This window comes from Teleopsis dalmanni, chromosome 2, assembly GCF_002237135.1.
Source record: "Teleopsis dalmanni isolate 2A chromosome 2, ASM223713v2, whole genome shotgun sequence".
NCBI classification, from domain to species: domain Eukaryota; kingdom Metazoa; phylum Arthropoda; class Insecta; order Diptera; family Diopsidae; genus Teleopsis; species Teleopsis dalmanni.
Genome location: NC_051847.1, coordinates 1,608,041 through 1,631,968, shown reverse-complemented (window position 1 = coordinate 1,631,968; position 23,928 = coordinate 1,608,041).

Genomic DNA, 23,928 nt, shown 5'->3' with positions numbered 1-23,928 from the left:
ACAAAAAACTTCTTGCCGTGAGACCCAGAAAATTTTTTCATAGAAGCGCATATTGGGATTTTAAAAGAATCGCAAAAAAGTGCATGTAGCAAGCAAATGAAGTGATTTCAGCTGTCATGGAGTCTTGAATCGTGCATGGAAATGCTTTGAATAGACAGAATAAGAAAAATTCACTGCTCCAGACTGCAACAAAGTCGCTGATAGGTTAAGTTGGCTGGTTTGTTTGTTTCTAATGCCTCCAGTCTTGCTGAGGCTGGTTAGTCATGTTACTTTGTTATTTGTTATGTTGATTTGTGCCGCCAGTGCTTACTTATTGTCTGTGTTTAAGTCTGGAAGATTTTGCAGCATCAGCGGTTAAGATTCTAAGCTCAGATTTTTGGTGGCTTGGCTGGTTATCATAATTGCCGAGTCACGTTTTGTGCGCTGCTCAAGTCGATGACATGCAGGAGTCTACTCTTGAACAAAGGAGTCTGTTATCATATTTCTGGTTCACTAGCTCTGGCTTACGTAATATTTTTTAATAATAATTCTTGATTTGGGTTTTGAACACATTCGGTTTTCTTTGCTTTTCCCTTTTATATTCAGCTTTTTAGTGCAATGTTTCTGTGCTTTTCTACGTTACTGTTTTTCCAAATGTTCACAAAAAATTATGTCTGCCTGTAAAGAGCTTCGTGATCTTATTTTCCTGACGCTAATGTAACATTTCGAAGTCGTGTCCTATTAAAACTTGGTTAGGTTAAAGTATTGGATTGGTTTTTGCTATTTATTGGATTCACGTCAAAAACTAAATTCAACTGGCAGTTCGAATTATGTCAATTATTTTGATATGAACGACAAAAATTTCATCGTTTATCTTATTATTTAAATTGATTTAAATACATTTTAATGTTCCTTTTAATTTATGTTGGATCGCAATAATTGCATTATATACTGTGATATTCCACGTGAGATACAAATAAGCAGTGTTTCTTTAAAGTTATTGTTTTGTTTGATAAAGTTCTTGAACCGAATTAATTTAATGTTTGAAAAAAAATCTTCCTTTTTTTGGCAACCATTTGATACCATTTAAGAATGGTATCAGTCAATATGTTGATAACTAGATTTAAGCAATTATTAGAATAGGTTATCAGGAAGAGTAAGGAAAAGTGAATTGAATCTACTTCTCTCATAGCACTGTTAACGCAAAGCTATAGGTTACATGATTGCAATTCACTACCAGAAGTAAATTATTTTATCCTTTTCGTTCTTCATTATAAAATTTAATAATTCAATTTTCAATTTATTAACTACAGACGATATAAATTATATCCCATTGTCTTAAATATGACATAAATATTCTGCAATATGGCCAACCGGCATAATATTTTAGCTTATATTAAAAATTTTAATTATTTTTCAACTAGAAAAAATTAAGTAAATAAATTATTTATAAGTAAATAAATAAATAACACAACAATTTTAGTATCATTTAAAGTTCGCTGCAAATATTATCGCGGCCTACGTTTTGTGTATAGTATCAATTAAAATCAATTGACTACCTTAGAAATTCCATATTCCGCCTCGCGTAGCCTCTGTCCCAGTGGTCGGCTGTCAGCCCAGCTCAACCAGTCTCAGTAAAACCGACGCTCAGATGATGAATGTGTTTCTTTGACACATTATACAAGAAAGCAAACACTAAACACTGAACACTAAAATTAAAAACAACTAAAAAACAACAAATTTCATTATTTTGTTTATTAAATTATGTAAAATGTGCAAAATTATGAACGATCGCAAAACGTAATGGAGAAACAATGTAAAAGACAAACAAAGCGGCCATTTCGCGTTTCTCGTGGTGGTTTTAATTACTAAAACTGAAAAGTGTGCTTTACCATAACTCTCAAGTCTGTTTTAGTACACCAAGTCGAGTTTAAGAGCTTGTTAAATATTTCTTACACATTCCATTTTCAGATTCAAGCGTTCAACTTTTCCAATAAGCCGCACTGCACGGGGCCGGTGCCCTAATGAAGACGTTGAGGATCTAATGAGCGGTAGCACAGACTTACAGCCGACCGCTGGCAATGTAAATTCATTAATATATGTAATGCTTGCGAAAGGTACCGCAACTATTAGTTCACTTGAACTGGTCAATTGAGGCCGTTATGAGTTTTCACGCTTTTGCGTTATTGAAGTCGACTAGCGTTTTCTCCTGACCACTTGACATTTTGCATTTTGGCCTCTATTTATACTGATCCATATGTGCAAGCTATAGAGTTTCAGCCCGTTTGGTTGACCCACCGTCTTTTATACACCTCTTGTATACATATTTGTCAAAACCCAATCACAAAAACAACAAAATTGTCTGAAAATGTAGTACCATTTTGATTGTATAAGGCAGGCTTCCAGTTTCAAAAAAAAAAAATCCATGCTAAAAAAAAAACATGCTAAAATATGTCTACTAAACTCCTTTGAAGTATACGTAATGATTTGTTTCCAAAGACTTTTCCTTTTCTTATTTATGTACGCTTTAACCATGTACATTTATACGCCCCAGGTACCTCGAAAACTGAACATATTTTTTAATTTCTAATATAAATATATTTTTTAATATTTAATTTAATTTATTGGTTTGTGCAGCTTAAAGCGCAACAATGAAATCCAATTCAATCCATCCAACTGGTCAACTGCGTATTGGTTCGAGAAGCCTGCAGCCTCAGCACGGTACACTTGCCAGCATTGGCTTCGCCGCTACCGCACGTTTAAGTGAATGAACCTACGAACCAGCGGCTGCAGGAATGAATCAATGGGTTTCCCATGTGAGCGATCCCACGCAAACCGACTACAACCAGCAATCTTTGCAAGTTTTCTGTTGATTCGTCTGTGAATGTGGCGTATCTGGTTACGAGGCAAGCTCCGGTGCTGGGCTTGCATTTGTTGCTGCTTCTTGGATTTTTATTTTTAGCATATTTCGCATTTAGATTTATATATTTGACTAGGTTTTTAATATTCACATGAAATTTATTTTATTTACTTCTTCACCAAAGGCAACATTAATAGAATTAAATTTTTGCGCATAATTTCGGTATAAATTTGGTTTTTTTTTGGTCTTCCTACACAACTCCACGACGGCTGAGGTTGGTGGCTGAGGCCGATGGCTGATTGCTGATTGCTGGCTTTGTTCGCAATTAGAATTTGCTACCATTTTCTCATGATTCTCACATTGGCAGGTGGGAGCCGAAAGCTTTGTGCCGTGATTAATGAATATCAGTAAATAAAATTAAAATTACAAAAACCAGAAACCAGAAACCATGGATAATAAATATTTTCACATATGTCACACAATTAAAAAGCAAAACAGTGACTGTATTTCTTATATTTTACAGCGCGTTACGAATTGGAAGCATCGGAAGCATCGGATATCTATCAATTGTGGGGTTATCTTATCTAATTTTATCAGGAAAGAAATAATCAAGATGGTGGGGTGTAATAACATAATTTTATTGAAATCAATTTTGTTTCTGTGTGGATAACTGATATCATGATTAGGATCTCAACCGCATGAATTAGAAAGAAATGCTACTATCACAGGACAAAGACGGGGAATAGGAATATAGAATACATTAAACGTCAGACAAATATATTTCTATTCTATTATTTTTGAATGAACTTTTCAAAAAACTAAGAGAAGGGTAAAAATAATCTTTTATATAGAGATATAGTAAGACAGTTAAAGAGAAGCTAGTAGCAATCCAAGAGAAAAAAATACATTTTCGCTTAGACCCTATAAAATAGCCTGTTGTGATGGAATAAAGAAGTTTTAAAACACGGTAGTTGACCAAAAAAGTTTTACGTACCCCAATGTTTTTTGTGGATAAAAATTACCTAAGGATGTTTTTGATAAAAATTAATGGGTTTTTTGGATAAAAGTAAAATCTGTTGAATGTGCATATGAAGGATTTTAGTATTTATGGAAGCGGTAGACTATAGTAGATAGATTAAGAGTGATAAACGTATGAGCACTATTTTTCCGTTCCTTTTATGATGACACTTTGAAAAGTGTTTTCGAATAACAAATTTGTATCACTTATTCAGCTGTGAGAACATAATAATAAAATATTATTTAGTATATGGGTCAAACATGTCATCAAGATGATTTTTCGATGCAATAGATAAGTCGGTATTCAGAAAATAAATAAGTAATTTTCTAATCGATGGTTAGTTCTAGTTAATTAATCATTCGTAAGAAAACACTTTGAAATTGCTTCCGTAAAGGTGCACCCATATCTTTAAAGTCCAGTTATTTTAAACAAAGTCTTGATCAAACAATATAATTACGCTTTATATATTGTATATATTTAAACTCTAAAATAATAATAAATAAGAATCAATCTGAAAATCAATTATTTTTGATTTAAAACTGCAAATATTGTAATTTCTACGCTGTATGTATTTCATAGTATCTTAGGCGGTCGGTAATTTACATTTTTTGTCAGTTGAGCATTTCTTTGAATCTCAGGCTAATAAAACAAAAAGTCATGAAGTCAATTAAATGTTTACAATAAAAATTTTTAGTTAACTGGAGTCCGAAATGCTATCAAGCAAAAATCTCGATCGCATTACCAAAAATTATAAACGGAGTCAAGACGCGGTGAGCTGAGAGGCTGAGAGAAACAGAGACTACGTGCAGTAACGGTAGCCAAGTGGTTGTTGTCTTCTTATTACGATTTTCGGTAAGACAGTTTTTATGGCATATTTTGTGGTAGCACACATTTGAGAAACGTTATAATTTGCAGTTAACTGATATACAAAATGCACGGAACCGAACCGGTTACTTCAAAGCGAAGCCAAGGTAAGACTGTGAAACTTATGAGATTTTATTAGTTCACAGCTTGGAAAAGCGAAGAGTACTGTCGCAAAGTGTCACTGGACTTAAGCGTAATTCTGTCAGGTTTTCAGTTACGGCCACGAGAAGGCAGCTCTTTGGATTGTCGCCAGAGTAGAAGTTTTAAAGCTGCTTCCTGTGAAAATAACGCTACTTTTGTGAACTTTGTTTCGGAGTTTTGTGAACTACTTCAAACATTGTTTGTTTTATGGCAACAGGAAGTGCCATTAAAATCTGAAAATGGGTTAATGAGTTACGACTAAGAGGCAAACATATTATGCTGTACATACTACATTACTACATACTATATATTTTAAGCACGTCTGATTAATTTCTAAAATATACAAAATAATTTTAGATGAATAGGAAATGAGAAAAACTAGTAATCGATTTTCCATTTATTATTACTTGCATTGCATAATTTATCGATCTTATATCCTCTAGCAAGTCTTATTCTTGTGCCTGAAAATTAATTTCATAATTTGACAATGCGAATTTTGATGGATAATTAACTTCATTGGATGAAAACTTCAGTTGGCAATAAGACTAATCGATATGATTTAAGACAATATTGTATTGAATCAAAACAAAGCATCACATCAACTAATGTAAAGACAACTAAAGTGCTAAAAATGAATATTAAATAGGTATATATATATGAAACTTATACCTATATATATGTCTAAAAGTAATTAAAAATTGGTATTTACAAATTTTACTAATTTAAACTTACAATTATAATAATATGTGCTTATTTATACGAATAGAATTCCAAAAAGAAAATTATTTAAAATAAATAAGAAAAGAAATCCATATGAATCGCACAACCAGTATATAATATGATAGATATTACCTAAGCATATTATTTATATATAACCTAAATACTTAAACCAAAAGATTCACTAAAATTACTCCGATCAAAAGTCGGCAATTTAATTCCTCACACAAAATACGGTTTAGGTTGGAATGAAACTGACTCTGTAAAAACTTCATTAAAAAAGCTTGGTGTCTCTGAATTATATTTGAGAATCCTCTATTACAATAAGTAAAAGAATATGTAAAGTATGAAAAATTATCACAAAAGAAAAATAATGCATTTTTTGTTTGTTAATTAACACACAATGAACACAGTAAACACGTACAACATTGAAAGAAAAACATTGCAACAAAAGAAAACAAAAGTCTATTAACCGAACTCCCAACAACAGCTGCTCCAGTGCAAACATCAGCAACAGCTACAGCATCAGCACCAGCAACAATTAATGCAATTGCAATTCAATCTAACTTGACTTTTTGCACACCAATTTGATGAGTTTGAGATTTGATGCCGACGGCAGCTGCGCTGACGCTGGAACTGTAGATGCAGCTAGAGTTGAAGCCAAATCGGTAGCTTAACCGAAGATGATGGACTCAATTTCAAACGCGAATCTCATGTCATTCGCTGTTGCATCATCCGACATGTGAACCAATTTGTGGCATCAATCTCAGGCGCAACTAATGTAAATGAGGCAGCTCATTACACTCATACACACGAACATGAACAACACACTTACCAAAGATCGGTGGATTCTCTTTGCTTGGTAAACAGACAGACAGGTCGAGACATGTAAAACTAATGATGATATTAATAAATTGTGGTTACGGGAGGTAGTTTTTGGTCACCGATATGTGAAGCCGAAAACGAAAAAAGAGTTGCCACAGGTTACTATGAATTTGCGCCAAAAAACGTGTCAAAAGATACGCGCATCTGAAGCAGAGAATTTTTGTTGCAATCCCTGTATTTCGCACGCAATTCGCAGTGCCAATGGTACCGTCTTCGTACGAGTATTACCACTTGAAGACGAAATCTTTGCAATACTTATTCGTCACAACTTACAACTAATTAACATAGATTTATTTATAATCGTTAATAATTTGTTATGCGAATGTAAAAGAGAATGATCTATGTATACTCAGGAACTCTGCATTACAGAAAGAATAATTCACATATATCGCATTACATCGTATTAATGTGTGCGCTAACCTCTTGCACAACCACGGCATCTACTTCATTCATCCTTCATTTCAATTCAAAGAAGTAGAATTAGATTTATTTTTATCTCTTAAAGTTTCATACGAGGATTGAAGTAATAAAACGGATAACGGAAGAATATCTGGTGACTAATCACAGCAAACAACTGGTATTAGCTCCATTTAGCGGTGAATAATGATCCCATCCACACATATTGTGTAACATTACATTGGTGCATTCCGATCTATACCATCTACTATCCTGGAGAGTCTCATAAAGTGATGTAGAGAAATGAAGGTTGTTGACAATCATAACAATGCCTATTGGTTCCGAATCCTAGACTATATGCAGTTTAATGAAAGCTGAATTAAGATTTTAGATTCGTTTCCTGGCAATTGCAAAACATGAACAGATGAGACGATCGAAAATTTCAATCTGCGTCACAAGAAATCTATAAGTATTGCTTTCCTTAAGTCTGTTAATTCCTTGAGAGGTGGTAATTGATAGCAACTTGTGTAGATAAAAAGCTTACGGCTAATCTGAGTTTAGATATATCTATAGTTAAAATAAGAAACCTGTCACGTTTGTTGTTATCTTGAATTAGCTGTTGAGTGGGCTACCACTTTCCCACTTCCTCATCTATGAAGTACAATTCAGCAATATATTAATAATATTACAAAAAGTTAAGATTGTACTGTTCATATCCAATAAAGGATGTTCCTAAAAAAAATTCCTTTTGGCGACTTATACACACGAGTGTTACGTAGATAATAGATTTTTACAAATTCTGATTAATTTGGATCTAGTGATTCAGGATTGAAAGATTTTATAGCAATTTATAACTAATAATTTTACTTTATTTTGTAGATCCTGCCAGTTTTATTGAAATGAACTTCAATAAAATAATGGCAAAATAAAACTATATATTATATTTTAAGATATATGCAATCAATCTCCTGAAAAGTTTTCAACTTAATGAATTTACAACACTTGTGCTCGAGGTGCGAACCTAAACCTTTTTCATTTTTTGTGAATTCTCGTGAAATTCAGAATCTCGACAAGTGTTTTTCTTCTCTTTTTACAAGAAAGATGGTAAAAGACCGTCATCTCTTCAAAAGATCCTGTAATCTCAAAAAAGTTGTAACATTCCTTCCCGTTTTGCATCTCGTGTGGTAGTTTAGCTCTGGCTGGTGCTAATAGAATATTCGGGAGTAAATTATTTTCTGAAAAGGCATATATTTTTGCATATCATTTATTAGCAAAAAAAAAGATGTATCTTATCTGCACGGTGATTAAAAACGTTTACACAGAAGTTTCGCACAAGCATTACGTCCCAGTCAACCAATCATTTATGTATTGAGCATGAAATTGTGAAAGGCGGTGCTTTGAGAAACCGCAGTCCAGTCCCATGAGTTCTTTGTGTTCGAAAGTGAAACGCAAATCATGAACTTTGTTTTTTTAAAATATGATTTGCTATCATACTTGAGTCCGATTAGGGGAGTCTCTAACTGAATGGATAATGTCGATTGAAATACGTGATGAGGATCAATAAAAATCAGCTCCGAATGCAGTTTTAGTTGGTAATGTAAATAGAATTGCGAATAGAAATTTCGTCGCCAAAGTTCAGCGAGAAATAATCCTTTCTGCGGAAACTGAAGTAGAATCTAGAATTCAATCTGATTTCTCCATTAGAATGAATGTAGGAATAAAACATTTTTATGTTAATTTCGAAATAAAAATTAAAATGTAAATTCCGAATGCACTTTCATTTATTCAAGTCTCAAAAGTTATGGCGACTCTGTTGGGAAACAACGTTGAGAAAACAAACTCCAGTAAAAAGAATTATTTTGGTTCATGATTTTCAATTGGCAAAAATCCAGATGCCATGACACTATATCTCGTAAAACATGCAAAAACTACTGGTCACCTTACTTATGACAAAAATGCAACACGCGACACATAATCAGCTTTAGAGCCGCATTCTGTTTTGGACGTTTGTTGGACTGGCTTGATATTAAAATAGTCGTTAGACGTGTGCTTTTAGTTGTTTCAGTAAATATTTTATAAATTTAATATTTTAAAAATTAAAAAAAAACTGTCCGGAGTTTAATTTTATTATCAATTAAATTTATATTAGTTGAAGAATTTACAATTACTTTTTGCCTTGGTCTCTTGGCATGGGCCACGATACCAGATCCAACCGCCTATGCCGTGAGTTAATCCCTTATGGCCAAACTAGCAAACAAAATGGGAACCTGAAATATACGAGTTTCATGTCAGACAAATGTTCAAACCAAAAAATGTTGCCTTAGTGAAATTAATCTTCTAACAAAGTAAAAAATAGTACACTAAATGGCAAACTAGCAGTGCCCAGCAGCCTCATTTAGTTTAGATTGATAAGGAGAAATTCATACGTATATAATTCCCTTTTTACGTGGATATTAAGAATGAGTTCAAAATGTTCTTCACATAATACCTAATGAAGATCCTACATCTGTGCTGACAATTCCCTTGTCAGTCGAGCAATTGATTTTAGTATAAGAGCGCACATCAGGTATGTATACATCATTTATCTAGATGGAATGCTGTGTGTGGTAATAACTTATCTTCATTAATATAATCATAAATGTTAAGCAAAGTTAAAGTTTCTAAGTTCTATTGTGATCTACACTTCCTGCAAGTTATTTCTCCTTGCTATACATTTATTGTCAAACAGAAGAAATCTTTAATCGAGGAACCCGTTGAGCACTTTCATATAAAGCTGAGAAGTAAGCTTTCATCCGAGGGTGGCACTCTGTTATATGTAAGACTGTGTCTGACTACATACCCTCAATAATACCAGACTCTCGGAGATTAACAAGTATACTAGATAAGAATCAACGGGGTACTAGCTCCAACTTGAGTAGAGCACTGCGACTATGATTGATCTTTTGTGCTACAAATTAGTATACTAAATGATATAAAAAAAAAAGTATGGTTGGCTCGGTTGGCAGTATAACTCATTTAGCCTTAGAATGAAACCCAATTAGATCAAGAAAAAGAGGAAGTCCAAAGACAACATGGAGGCGAACACTATTCACCGAAATATCCAAAATTTTTAACATGGAACATGTCGTAATAATAATAAATCTAAACTAATAAACGATGGTTAATTTATAATTACTTAAATTCTACATGGAATGTTTTAAGGTTAATGGGTCTGAATTCATTTTTTGTTTGTTTGTAATTAAGAATTGTACCCCTACGCAATATGATTGTCCACAGTGGGTTAGACGTGGACCTTATGTTAGTAAAAATTTACCTAGATCCCTTTTCTTCAGGAGACTATTTGACGCTACACAGCGATTGCTTGATTCAAAGTATGGATATCTTCACATGCATGGGTAGTAAAACAGATAGCGGATTTTGGTATAGCAATGGACTCACTGGTAGTCACTAGCATTTACCATCTACCAGTTTATATGTTGAGTGCTTTTTGGAATCAAAGAAACAGACATTGGTTTCAAATGAATTAAATTCTATTTAATCATGCATTTGTTAAACATTCAATTGAAATTAACACCTTTTTATGGCTCAAAGCGGCTCGAATGCTGCATTCAACATGAGGCAAAAGCAGCAGCCAAAGTCCAGTGCAGCAAAGTTTTTCTAATCAACCAAATTGCGACCTGTTGTCGTATGTTGTTGCTGTTGTTGTTGGTGTTGTTGGTCTGGTGATGTTGTTGTTGCTGCTGTTGTTGCTAATTCCACAGCGTGGCTTATTAGACAAATTGCTTTTTCAGTTAAATGAAAATAAATTTGATTTGCCGCAAAAAATTTATAATAAAAAACAACAAAAGATAAAAAATGTATATGAACATTGGCAACAACAACAGCAAAAGCAACAAAAAGCAACAACCTGCAGCTTCGCGTTGTTTGTTGTGATAAAATAAGTTGCTAGCGTGTTGGACAAAATGACATGCTTTAAAGTGGCAACAGCAACAGCAACAGTAAAAGCAACAACAACAACTGGAACAACATAACACACCAGACATAGTTTGTTTTGGTTTTGGTTTTGGTTTTCCTCTTGTTGGTTTTAGCCAGAGTTGAAGTGACACAAATAGAAAAAAATTGGCTAAAAATTGATTAAAAAATAGTTAAAAACGTCTGTTTACTGCAAATCGACATGGACTAAAGTACAAATTGGCATTTTTTACTCGAAGAAGTTTGCCTGCCAATGAATTTGGACTGGATTTGGAAAAACTAAAGCAACTAAACCGAGATGTAGTCGAAAAGGCAGCACGACTCGAGAATGAATTTTAATACAAAAATTCGCTCACACGGACAAGACACCACACATTCCACTAGGCTAATGAATATCGTTAAGGAAATCTAGTTTACTTCATTAAATATTTGATCAATTTAGTCTAGTTGTCTCTACTTGTCGTCCACAAGAATGTGAGTAGTATGCCCAAAACAGTGGCTGCTTGCAAAGAAAGAGAAACATTTACCTCTTATCGAAACAAACTGAAATACTTGTATTTACGTTGAAATTATATTATTTTTTATGAAATAATTTAGAATTTCGTTTAACTGATTAATCAATTAATCTTTCAATTGGAGGAAGGAAAAATTAATCTTAATAGTTATATTATATACAAATGAAATTCATCAATGTACACCAAAAGTTCAAAGATGTATGTATAACATATAGAGCACCCATAATCATCAGATACACTGCAACCGGTATCCGTTTTTGACCTAATTTAACAAACACTTTTACTGATCACCGATGTCTTCATTATACTTCGATGCCGCCTGCCATTAAATCTGTTGAAATAAGTTGTATATTAATACCTAAGAGGCTATGAAATATTTCTAGTAATCTAGCCTTGTTGGATTTTATCATTCATCGGTGTATTTCGTCATCCAATGTTATTATTGTCTACTACTACTGTAGTTGAAGTTAGTTGAAGAGTTACATAGCTTTAAGTTTATGCATTACTTTCCTGTATGTTTACTCAACAACATGCGGTCTTATTATTGATTAGTGCTACCTTCTAGTGAACATAGGAAGATGCTAATGTATATATCACGCAAAACCTATCACTAAAAAATATAAATTAATATCTTTATTTAGCTTCATTCTTGCAAAGTATATTCCATCATACTTAGGGTTTCATAAGAGACGAAAAATTAAAATTGACCGGGCTAAAACGTTTCCTGATATGAGTAACGAAAAGTTACAATTTTCTCTGTAAACATATAGTTTCAGTCAATAAAAAAATGATATGACACAAAACAATAATATCCTAAGAAAATTTAATCCCACATTAAGAATAATTCCTTCGAGTAAGGTTTTATAAAATATGTGACTCTCAAGAAATTTAATTAATTTCTTCGCAGAATTAGTTTGAAGAAAAAAAAATTCAAATAATCATAAAAGTTTAAAAAATAAATGAAAATAGAGTGCAATAAATAAGGAATAAGATAGTAATATTTCTATAAATCAGTAAAAACAAATATCTTATAATGTAATTTATTCGCCATATTAATTTCTCTACCAGTAATGCTTTAATCCTTTAGTATCAAAAGGAGGTCTTGACTCAATTTTCTGCCGTTAACTTCAGATAGAATAATAATCATTTTAATCATTTTAAAGCACTTTAAACGAATTTAATTTAGACGGAAGATAAAGAATGGCAGTGAACATTTCTCAGTGTCCAATGTCCACCACTAATGATAGTTGATATGGGATAAAACGCGTTAATATGAAAAGTGAATCTAATCTCTGGCAAAGGTAAAGAACATGAGTGGGTCGTGAATAAGCAATCAATTAAAACACGAAACCAAATAAATAAGTAAATGAACACATCAACTCAAAATGAATTTATCAACTGGTCGGCTGGTCAACAACCGACAGCGTCAGACGCCATGCAGATTCTATCGACAATTGGCGAAACTTGGCAACGTCGTGAAGATAGATGCGCATGCGCTCCACATACACTACGTGCACACACAAACACGCTCACACTCGTGAATGACATGTCGAACTACTTGCATGCATGCAGGCATATAAGCACACATATTTGCTTTGAAATCAAGAGTGGTCGATGCGCTTTTGATGCATATTTGCACGTAAAGCGGTCGTCAACCCAACTAAAGCGACTCGGAGACAGACGGACTCGACAACAGAAGACCACAAGAGGAACCGCTTTGCAAATCTCCGAGCAGATCTTAACAAAGATTTTGTGTTTATGTTATTAGTCGCGGACTGGTCGCCTGTCATGTTTTCTAAAGGAAAAAAAAACTTCTAAGACATTAAGACGAGTGCAATGACGTTTCCACTGCTGCTACTGCTTCTTGCCTTGTCGCGCGATCTAGGAAAACGGGCTTTTTAGTCTATCTTGGTGCTTTTCTGCTTTGCACTGCAATTTGCCATGTTTGCCGGTCTAAGCTTGGCTTACAGTTTTTAGCTTTGCGGGCTGAAGTCGAAGCGGTTGCTGTTTGCTGGTTGCAGTTCGTTGGACGCTTGCACGGCTGAGATTCGACGAGTGAGCGCATGACTTTGCATTTGTTGTTCCTTTTGTTGTTGTCAGTGGTGTTGAGCCGTTCATTGGCTTCGCTTGGCTCGGTCGTTCGTTGTCGTCTTGGAAACTGGGTCAATTACTGCTGTTGCCATTATTGTTGTTGTTATTGTACATGGGTTTTTTGCTATTATTTTTGTGCTAAACTAGTATGACTACTTCTACTGTTTATAGCCAAGTTAATAGTTACTTTTTTCGCTTCTATTTTCTTTGTGTTTATCGTGTTTTTTGTGGTTTTTATTAGTATATTAAAATATGTATTTACTTGTATTTTTTTGTAAATTTTTTTAACAAAATCAAAGAACGTCAACAACATTTTTAAGTTGATGTACAATTTTTACATTGGACTTATATGACAGTTCAGAGCCTCTGGAAACTTATCATGCTTTTTTCATTTTATTTATAAAACTCTTTAAATTGAAATATCAACAAAGTTCAAAAAACTGAGAACTTTGATATAGTGCACAAGCAGCAGAAACATTATATTTTCTTAGTTCTCCTTAACTATTCCTTATACTCATGTATTTCATATCCGGAGTACATGAGTATTTTACACAATTAGAACGGTGAAAGTCATAAGTGCTTTTGAGATGGATGTCCAGGTCCAAAAACTATTATAGTTGAAATTAACATCAATATTTCTTTTAAATTGAACCAATATCGGTTTAAGTGACATTTGGGATTAAAATTCAACACTGGTTGACTAGTTATTTCGAACTGAAGCAAATATATGTCACGTTAAATTTAAACAACCTAATCAGGAACTAGATTTAATATTTCGATTGGACTTAAAATACATCTATTGCACCTGTTTCGTAAGAAAATCTCTATAATACCAAACTTGAACGTATCCCTTCTGCAGGAAAATTATGTTGATTGGTTTCTATGATTTACTTATGTGTTAATAAACCTACTTTTTCATCGAATTCGGACATATAATGGAGAAGATCGTGTATCGTTTGATATATGATGAAGCGGAACATATTTATGTATGAGGGTCACTATTTATATTCTGAGACTAATAATGAAAAATTTCTAAATTGTCGTTGACAATTGCTTTATTATTTCTAGAAGTATTCTCCTTTATGATTAATACAGTTTTGCATCCGTTCGAACCATGTGACAAAGCATTTTTTCCAATTTTCTTCAGATACCTCCCAAATATTGTTTTTAAATGCATAGATATATATATATATTTAGCCATTTGCTATAAGAAAAAGCGTAAAAACGGCCTTTTTTGGGAATTATGTCTGCTTAATTTGAAATTAACTCTCATAGTTCGATAACATGGTGTTCTGAATAACACCTAAATCAAAAAAGTATCTACTCAAAATTGATTTATAAACGCAAACCCTATATCTTAAAGCGGGATGAAATTGATCATTTAAGTGCCGCATGATGTAAGATCATGGGCAGAATTGTTATTCCTATAGAAGCATAAATTAAAAATAATACTAACACCCTGATTTTGATATAAAATAAAGGTTTAAAAACAAAAAAACGAGTTTTAGAGAAATAGATGAGTTGATCATTAAGCACGACAAATACCCTAATTAGTGGTATGTTTCTTTTACCTTGAAATCCCGAATAAGGAAAAATGGTTCGTGGCGATCCGGCTGCCTAGATGAGGTGACAAAAGATTTGAGAGGACTTGCTTTCAATTACTATGAAACAATACCGAAAAACTCAGAGAATCGAAGAAGTATTTCAAACGAGTCCAAGGATCTGGTTTACATGTAATACCAATGAAGAATATGATTCATATCGCATGTCGGATGAGGGAATGTACTTCATGGAGTAGAGTTTCTTGAAATGTTAAAACTGGAGATCGCAACTTTAATCTACGCTTGAGTTCAGATTACTCAAAATAGGTCAATGCACATTTTTTTCCATAATAAAAAAATCGTTTAAGATTAAATCTTCTTTTGAATTAAAACCAAAAAAAAAATTGATTTTCATAAAACAAAAGTAAAAATAAACTACAACCTCTGCATTGTGAGTTCAACAACTGTGCCAGCAACAACAACTTTAGCGGCAGCAACAATGACAGCCACAGCAACAACAATTGCAACTGATGCGAATGAATGTGAGCTCAGCAAACGAAATCAAAACAAATAAATAAAGATTATTGCAACCAACTTCTTCAGCTGCAACGGCTTCTAAGCCATTGTTCGGCTTCTGGCGAAAATGAAAAAATTAAAAAATATACTTAAAAAAATTTCAACTTAAAAAACAACACAGCAACCGAACGTTCAACCGACAACTTCGGTTTCTGGTATATTCAACTTTAGCGTCTTTGTGGTGAAGAATTTCATTGCGAAATCCAAAAAATCTTCCGTATTCACTTCGAAACATTAGTTTAAGACTAAATAGTGGAATATGACTTTATGATCAATTGCTCATCGGATTTGATCATCTGAGGTGCTAGCGATCTCAGAAGGGAAGAGTTATATTTAAAAGTTTCCGTAGATAGCATTATTTTTTAAGAAACTTTTATAAAAATCTCTACTGCTATAATAATAAAATACATAATGAAAGGTAAAAAGCACCATTAAAAAGACTTGTTCGTCCCTGTGACTACAAAGCGACATCCTTTCTTAGTAACACAGAGCTAAAGTTCTAATTAAATTATATTACGAGATATATTAAGCTGTGGTTTCATCTCAATACAGGTGGTCGATCTGAGGTGACAGTTAGTTTATTCCATAAAATAGTAAAAACTTTGCTGATTATATTGTTAAGTAAATATTATTTCAGAAAATTTTATTTTTCCATAGTTTAGTTACATATAGTATATGGTTTAGTTATATATATATAATAATATAATAAACAAATAAACTTCTCTAGTACGCAAAACAATATCGTTGTTTTCGTTAATTTGTTGTTTTATAGCTTTGGTTGTTTCAGTGTTTGCATTACTGTTTCTTATTATTTCTTAACTGAAAATAATCATCGATTCAAATACACACATAAAGAAATAAAATTAGAAGTACAAATAATTCGGTTAATGCCAACGGCAGCTATGATAATTCCAGCACTTACCGCGATTAATGAAATTAAAATGCTTTTAAAATAAATAACTTCCATAAACAAATACACAGGAAATATTTTCATACCATGATAAAGTGCTACTTAACTGCACCAAAACACAGAGAGTCCATTCCTTTCATACGCCTTTTCCGTCTGGTCGGAAATTAGCTCCCATTAAAGAAGAATTTTTCGTGTACTACAGACGCAGACCATGTGGCAAACACTACCGCAATACCTTAATCCTCAACTCTGCTAAGGTAACTTGAATCGACGAGTACTTGCTTTCATTGAACAAGATCGTCCTGACATCCTCCAAGTAAATCACTTTCAACCATACTGCTTGATATCATAAGGAGGAAGCCCCCCCTAATTCCTTGCCCTCTATCTTGATAAGGGGTTTGTTCATCCGCAACATATTCCGCCCTACAAACAGGATAATTATAGCCGTAATCTTGAGTAACATATATTCCTAGTTTAAACTTCCCGCATGCTTTTACTAACTCCACTTTCTTTACCTATAAACCGTCTTCTTCCTAAATTATTTGCATCATATTTTTCTGACTTTTATAAATTTAGCTTGACTATCTGCTCTACTTTTCACCCCTCAACACTAGAATAGGGTTTCAAACGCTGAACGCGATTGTGCTCTGTAGCTTTTGATTCATTCTACCTATCGCAAAAAAAAACTGGTGGAAAATCATCACTATTGAAAAGACTATTCATTTTGTCGATTTTAAATTAAATTCATATCACTAAATATACCCTCAATATACTAAATATACTAAAAAATACCCTATAACTTTACTTAGTTGTATACTAGTGCTCAATTTAGATCAGATGTGTATATATATAAAAAAAAACAGCTAAAGTACCAGACAACTCCACTAAAATAAGAGAAACACAATATATATCAATAAAAAAAAAGGGAAGGAATAATTTTACCAGAAACTTCCTTAGAAAACCTTCGATATAATTTTAGGTAAAATTCTACATATTTTCATATGTTTGTATGTATTTTGTTTAGAAATCCTTTCATAGAACATTTCTAGTGCTCAAATATTAATTAATCCTATTATTATTATTATTGATTTTATTATTATAAATATTTATCTGTTCTTCAAACATATTAACTATATCCGTCCCTAAATATAAGTGTATTTGAACTACTTTATAAAATATTTAGAACAGAAAAGCATTAAAATAATTTGGTAAATAGTTCACATAATAAAAAATGCGAAAATCCCACAAACCTTTTCGACATAGCCTGACCCTTTCAATCGCAAAGATCACGAACATGAATTACTTTCTTCCTCATCTGTCACTTCTCTAGAGCTTAGAACACAAGCTCAGCTTGCTGCTTAGTTGGAGGCAACTAATGAAGACCGCACATGATGAAGACCGTTGATATTCTTGTTAACAAAATCGTGGATGTGTGTTTGGTACCCTTACGAGTCTTTTATGAGACTTTTAGAATGGCCAACTGAGTATTTAATAATTTTTGTTAATTTATTTTTTGTGGCTTTTTTATCTTTCAAGGAAATCGTTGACAACCTATGTACGTACGTACGTTTTATTACATTTCTGAATGTGCATAATCGTTTAATCTGAAGACTTGTCAACTGACCCCACTTAGTGACCAACATTTTCTGAGCGATAATTTTGCTGTCAAATGTTCATTAACTGTTATTTTAACAAATACTTTTTTGTTAATTTTTCATATTAAAAAATTCTAATTAAAAGATTTTATGAACTGTCAACCGAGTACATTGTGCCAATTAAACGACATAATCAGCTATCAGATTGTCACTTGCTTCTGTGGTTGTTCGGTAAGTTGTCTTACCGGCAAAAAAAAATGAAGGCGAAGTCAAGATACTGACATAAAAGCATGAGACATTCGAGATTTTATTCTAATAGCAACTGATATACATAAGTCCGGTTCATGTTTATTCTTGATACCAACACTAGAATGTGTTTGATCTTCAGCAGGCAAACAACAACCATCAAAAAGCACTGCCACATATGTTAGAACGCGCCACCATTACATGGAATACACACCGCGATTATGACGTACTTATATGCAGCGACGGTGGCAGAGGTACAGCGTGGTTATTCATGAAATTCTAATGTTATGTTCTTAACATAACAGTTCGCTGAAACATTAGTTATTTCTTGCTCACTCGTACAAATGATTTTATGACGTTGCAAAAATAAAAAAGTGCCCCAATGGCAATGACAGTACTTAAGGTCAAAGCAATAAAAAAAAATAACTCTTAGAACATACTTAACTTGGCACAACGACTGTTCTTATGGCTGCTAAGTTGCTTCTGGCAATGGTTCTTGGTTTCAAGAATGCAGCACTTGTTGAGAGAGACAACTTCAACTAGAGACACTCTCAATTATTATTTGTTTACTATTTTACAAAAACAAAAAAATGTATAGCTGCTACTCTGAATTGATTTTGTTTCTGTCTTGCTATGTTGAGGGTGGAGGTGGAGGTGGTTGGCCGTCTGTTGGTTGATACTTCTACATTGTGAGTCACATGCCATGCATATGCATTGCTAGCTCTGGGTAAAAAAATGCAAAAACATAAACTACAACAACAATACCAACACCAACAATGACAACGCAAGTCAATCATCAACGCACATGCATTGACGGCGTCATTTTGGCTAGAACACAAACTTTTCATATTCTGTTGAGAACAGGTTTTGTCTCTTTGTTTTTCCAATTCCGATTGCAGTGCTGCTATTGTTGTGTTTGTTGTTGTTGTTTATATTAAATCATTCGGTGTCTGCTCTTTTTGTTCTAGTAATTTTCAACTGGACAATCAGTGTAGTTCAATGCAAGCTTTCTCATTGGCAGATATTTTAATTGCGGGTGTTTGGTTTTATGTGTTCAAGAAATTCATAATTGTAATTTAATGTGTTATCATATATGGTTAGAAATAAAATATCTACGAAAATGTTTGGTAAGTAACAACCATTACATATATGTATATGCCTTGTATATCTATTAACAAAAAATGAAATGCAATAATATGCATACAAAGTGCTTTTTTAATTTGATTCACACATATACAAACATAGCATACAGTCGAATCAATATTTTCTGACATTATATATTTATAAAAAGCCATAATTGATCCTCGTTCATAATCGTTCCTCGTACACAGATAAAACAAATTTTACGAATATAATGAAAATGATGATTTTTTTGATATTAACGTAAGGTTTGGTTAGATAATTCTGTAAGAATAGTCCTTGCGTTTACGTTATTGTAAACCTCTGCAAAGTAAAAAAAAGCGATAATGGACTGTTCTCTACTTTGAAGAGATTTTCTAATCGTATATATGAAACTGTATGGTGATTTCATATGAAATCTTTGCTTGTATGATTTAATCACATTTTATGTGAAGTTCAAAAAATCGTTGCAATGTTTTCAGAGGGAATGATGTTAATGTCATACTGAAATCTTTCGGTTTACAATGAGGGATGATCCCTTTATAGAAATTAAAGCTATTTACACGATTATCCAATTTGTTGAAAAAAACGTTAGGCTTGAAAAATTTCTTTCAGATATAATAAGTAGAATATCAGTATTTTAAAGTTGAGGTCATTATTTTTAACGTCAGTATTTCGAATTTTGCTGGTATGATATTATCTGGATCACGGAATTTGTATGATTAAATATCTATGGCATTTTTATGCTTTTTTCAGTAGTTATACCAATAGCTCTATTAAATCACTTAATTTAACAGATAATATTTGGTTCTTAATCGCGACTCAGGTCTTATTTCGAATGAGACTGAGATTAGTTTGAATTTTGAATTGGATTTTCCTTAGTCTGGAGATTTCAATGTTTTCATCCAAATCGTTCGTGAAAGTATGTTATTATGAATATTTATTTTAATGTCGTGATTGCTTTTTCAACGATTAGGGACACGCTTTGCAAATGGACTAGTCCAAGATTAGTCCATAGCTGTGACTTGAATATTTTGCCAATTTTAATAGATAAATATAAAACTTTATGCTCCTGTTGCATAATTTGTATATCTTTTTTACTGTTTCTTTTATTTTAGATTTTATTTCAAAACATATAAGTTGCTATATTAGGTAAATACTATTTACTAAATAGTAATAATTTTTAAATAAATCAAAAAAAAAAATACTTATATATAAAACAATTTTCATAAAAAATGAATTAATAATAATTTAACTTTAATTTAAAAGTAAATTATTAAAAATCTCTTTTAATCTATTTTTCCTAAATATTTCTAATTGTGATAATTTTCGACCCTGCACCAGTTTTCTTATCCTTCTTTTCTCATTCTTTTTTCTCATTGTTCGACTCATTCAAGCGACTCGAATGTCGTGTATGTTCATTGATAAATATTATCACCCACACTGTTTATAAAAACAAAGAGAAAAATGTGTAATAAATATAAATTAAAATAATCACAAAAAGAAAACAATATACGTATGTTAAAAAACAAGCAAGAGTTGTTGACACATATAACTGTTTTTTTTTAATCTTCGATTTTAATTATTAATTCAACTCCTTGCAAAACAAACAACTCAAGTCTTCGTAGACAAACCATAAGCGTGTATCGGCAGACATCGCTCAGGTAAGCTTTGACACCCACAAATACTGCACCAAACCAGTTTCCTTGTTTACCGCAATAGGAAAATGATCTTCCCATTCTCCAACACTAAATGCCGAACTTTTACTTTCGCTCTCTCTTTTACTCCTTGTCGCAGTCGCAGTGAGAAGAAAAGCTTTGACAGTGCTAAATTGCTTTACTTTTTCCCCTTCCACCATGTGTTGGTAAAGTGCAATTTGCAAAATCGTCTTGTATGTACATCGTCATTTACATTGCCTGTCTATCTGCCTGACTCTCTGTCTGTCCGTCTAATGCAGAAATTTGCGGTTCGTTCAACTGTTGTCTCAGCTGCTGCAGCCAGCTGTTGCGCTGCGTCGTGCAACTGAGAATTGTGGTTCGTTGGCTTTACTTGCAAGCTTACTTTGCTGTTTTGTTTATTATTGCTTTGTTTTTGTTACTATTGCTCTTACTATTGCCGTTGTTTTTGCTTTCATTGCTGCCATGTATTTTGTTGTTATATCCATTTTTTGTGTTGCTTGCTTGCTGGTGTTTTTTTTTTGTTTTTGCTGCAGTGATTATAAAATCTGCACTTCATCGCACTGACCCACATTTTCCACTGGTAAATCGCATTTCGCATACATAATAAATTGTTAGTTTGTTAGTTTGTTGCTGTCGTTGTTGTTGTTGTTGCTACACTTACTTTTATTATTATTATTATTATTACTGTTTAAAGCTATTGTACTCACTGCTGTTGTGGTTGTTGTTGGTTTTGCTATGTTATAACAAACACGAAGACGTTATTTATATTTATTTAGTTTGATTTTAAGATTTTTAGATTTTTTTTTAATATTTCTTCTTCTTCTTCTGTGTTTTCATTTGAGTTTTCGTTGTTAGTCGTGCGGAAAATCTTATTTCATACGAAAGTGGAAAATAAACGTTCGTTACTCTTTGTTCCACATTAAACGGTCTCCCAACTGCGCAGGCGTAAAGCATTCATTTATTCTTGCCAAATTTTCGACTACATTAATTTGAATAATTACCGATTTTTTACGGTTTTTGTTCTCTTTCGATATAATTTATTAGTTTTTTGTATTTATTTTTAATGAAATGCTTTGGAACTATCATGAAACAATTTAAATTTTCTTTGCAGAAATGAAAATTGGAAATATGTAGATTAAAGCCCTGACTGCACCGACTCATTTAACAAGTTACAAGCGACTTATTATGTTAAGTAGCGTCGAAACAAGTTATATTTGCCTGTAAATGGTGCTAGAATGAAATAATTTAACACGTTCCAAACACAGAGTTGCATTTTTCTTGACATTTTATTGATCTTGATTTTATTGATTGATTTCTGCCTTTGTTTGTTTTGCACTGATCGTCTGAAATTTACATAATGAACTGCGATTTTCCAGTTTATCCATCTAATTATCTGAGAGTAATCACAATATTCTGTTCAGCTGTTTTCCAGACACTAACGCAAAGTCCACTCAAATAATTTTCACCCTATCGTACTACTATTTACCCTTTCTTACTATTTTTGTTTTAATTTTGAAAGCATAATTAATTTGCAACGAATTAATGGACACGTCATACAGCAGCCAATCTGCTTGTCTGAGAATAGTTATAATCTTTTTTTGATTTACTATGATAATAGCTAAAATACAACTTACAGTTCTTAGACTTCTCACAGCTGCTTCATAGCCACTAATTCATCTTAAATCAGTTTTTATATGATCGAAACGATATCCATTCTACTTTTACCCGAATTTTACAACCATAAATTGGTTGTCACATATATGGTAGGTATATTTTTTTGTTTTGAACCGGAACGGATACAATTTCGATTCGAAGTCCTACATAAAACTGCACAGTTTACAACAACAACAACATTCTTTGAGGCCAGTATTAGAGTATAATGATAATAGTATTTATTATTTATAATTATTTAAATATTTATTTTTAAAATAAGTATAAATGTATATTTATTTTAAAGAATTGCGTTGTTTTTCGTCACATCATAAATTGAAAGGAAAACAAAATTTTTGAAAGGAACCTACCACTGAAATAATGTTCGCTACAGTTTGACAGCTGCTAAACTTTTAATATATTTTATGACTTGACTTACAGTTTTAAAGCCTCACTTCATGCTTTGAGCTTTATACCAAATTTTTAAAAGCTTTAATGCCACAATAGAAAACTTGAATTTTTGAAAAGTCACCCCAAAAGTATGTGTGCTTTTTTATCAACATTTAAAATTTCATGCGGGAATCGCGTTGCATTGTAAAAATCACGCATTAACGTTTCAAATTTGAGTAAATAACTCGATTTTATTTATTTTTTTTTTATGTAAGCATAAACTTTTACAAATATCTTTGGGAAACTGTATTACTTCAGTTACCGCAATTAGTAATTGTGGAGACATTTTAAATTTGATTTTCATAATCAAATGGATCGTATTATTCTCCTCCAAGTAGGTCTTAAACTCAAACTATGCTATGAAATAAATTCGATCTTATTGGAAAAGCGAAAATTATATACAAATATGTTTTCTTAACTTTAGGTCGTCCAATCCAAACATATTCCGAAATATTTTTTATTCATGCTTGGGGATTTTATTAAAAAAGAAACTTAGATTATATAAACATGCAGCAATTAATAATAAATAACAGTTGGTGCTCAATAAGAGAAAAGGGTGGATTATAATTTAGGAGTAAGTTTGGGTTGCGACGGCGTTGCATACCAAATCTTACTTGAGTTCAAAATAATGGCCAGTTTTGATACCAAGTACAATTCAGTGATACTCTGCACAATCAATCTTCATGGTTTAGATATTTTATTTAATTAAAAAAAAAAAAATATT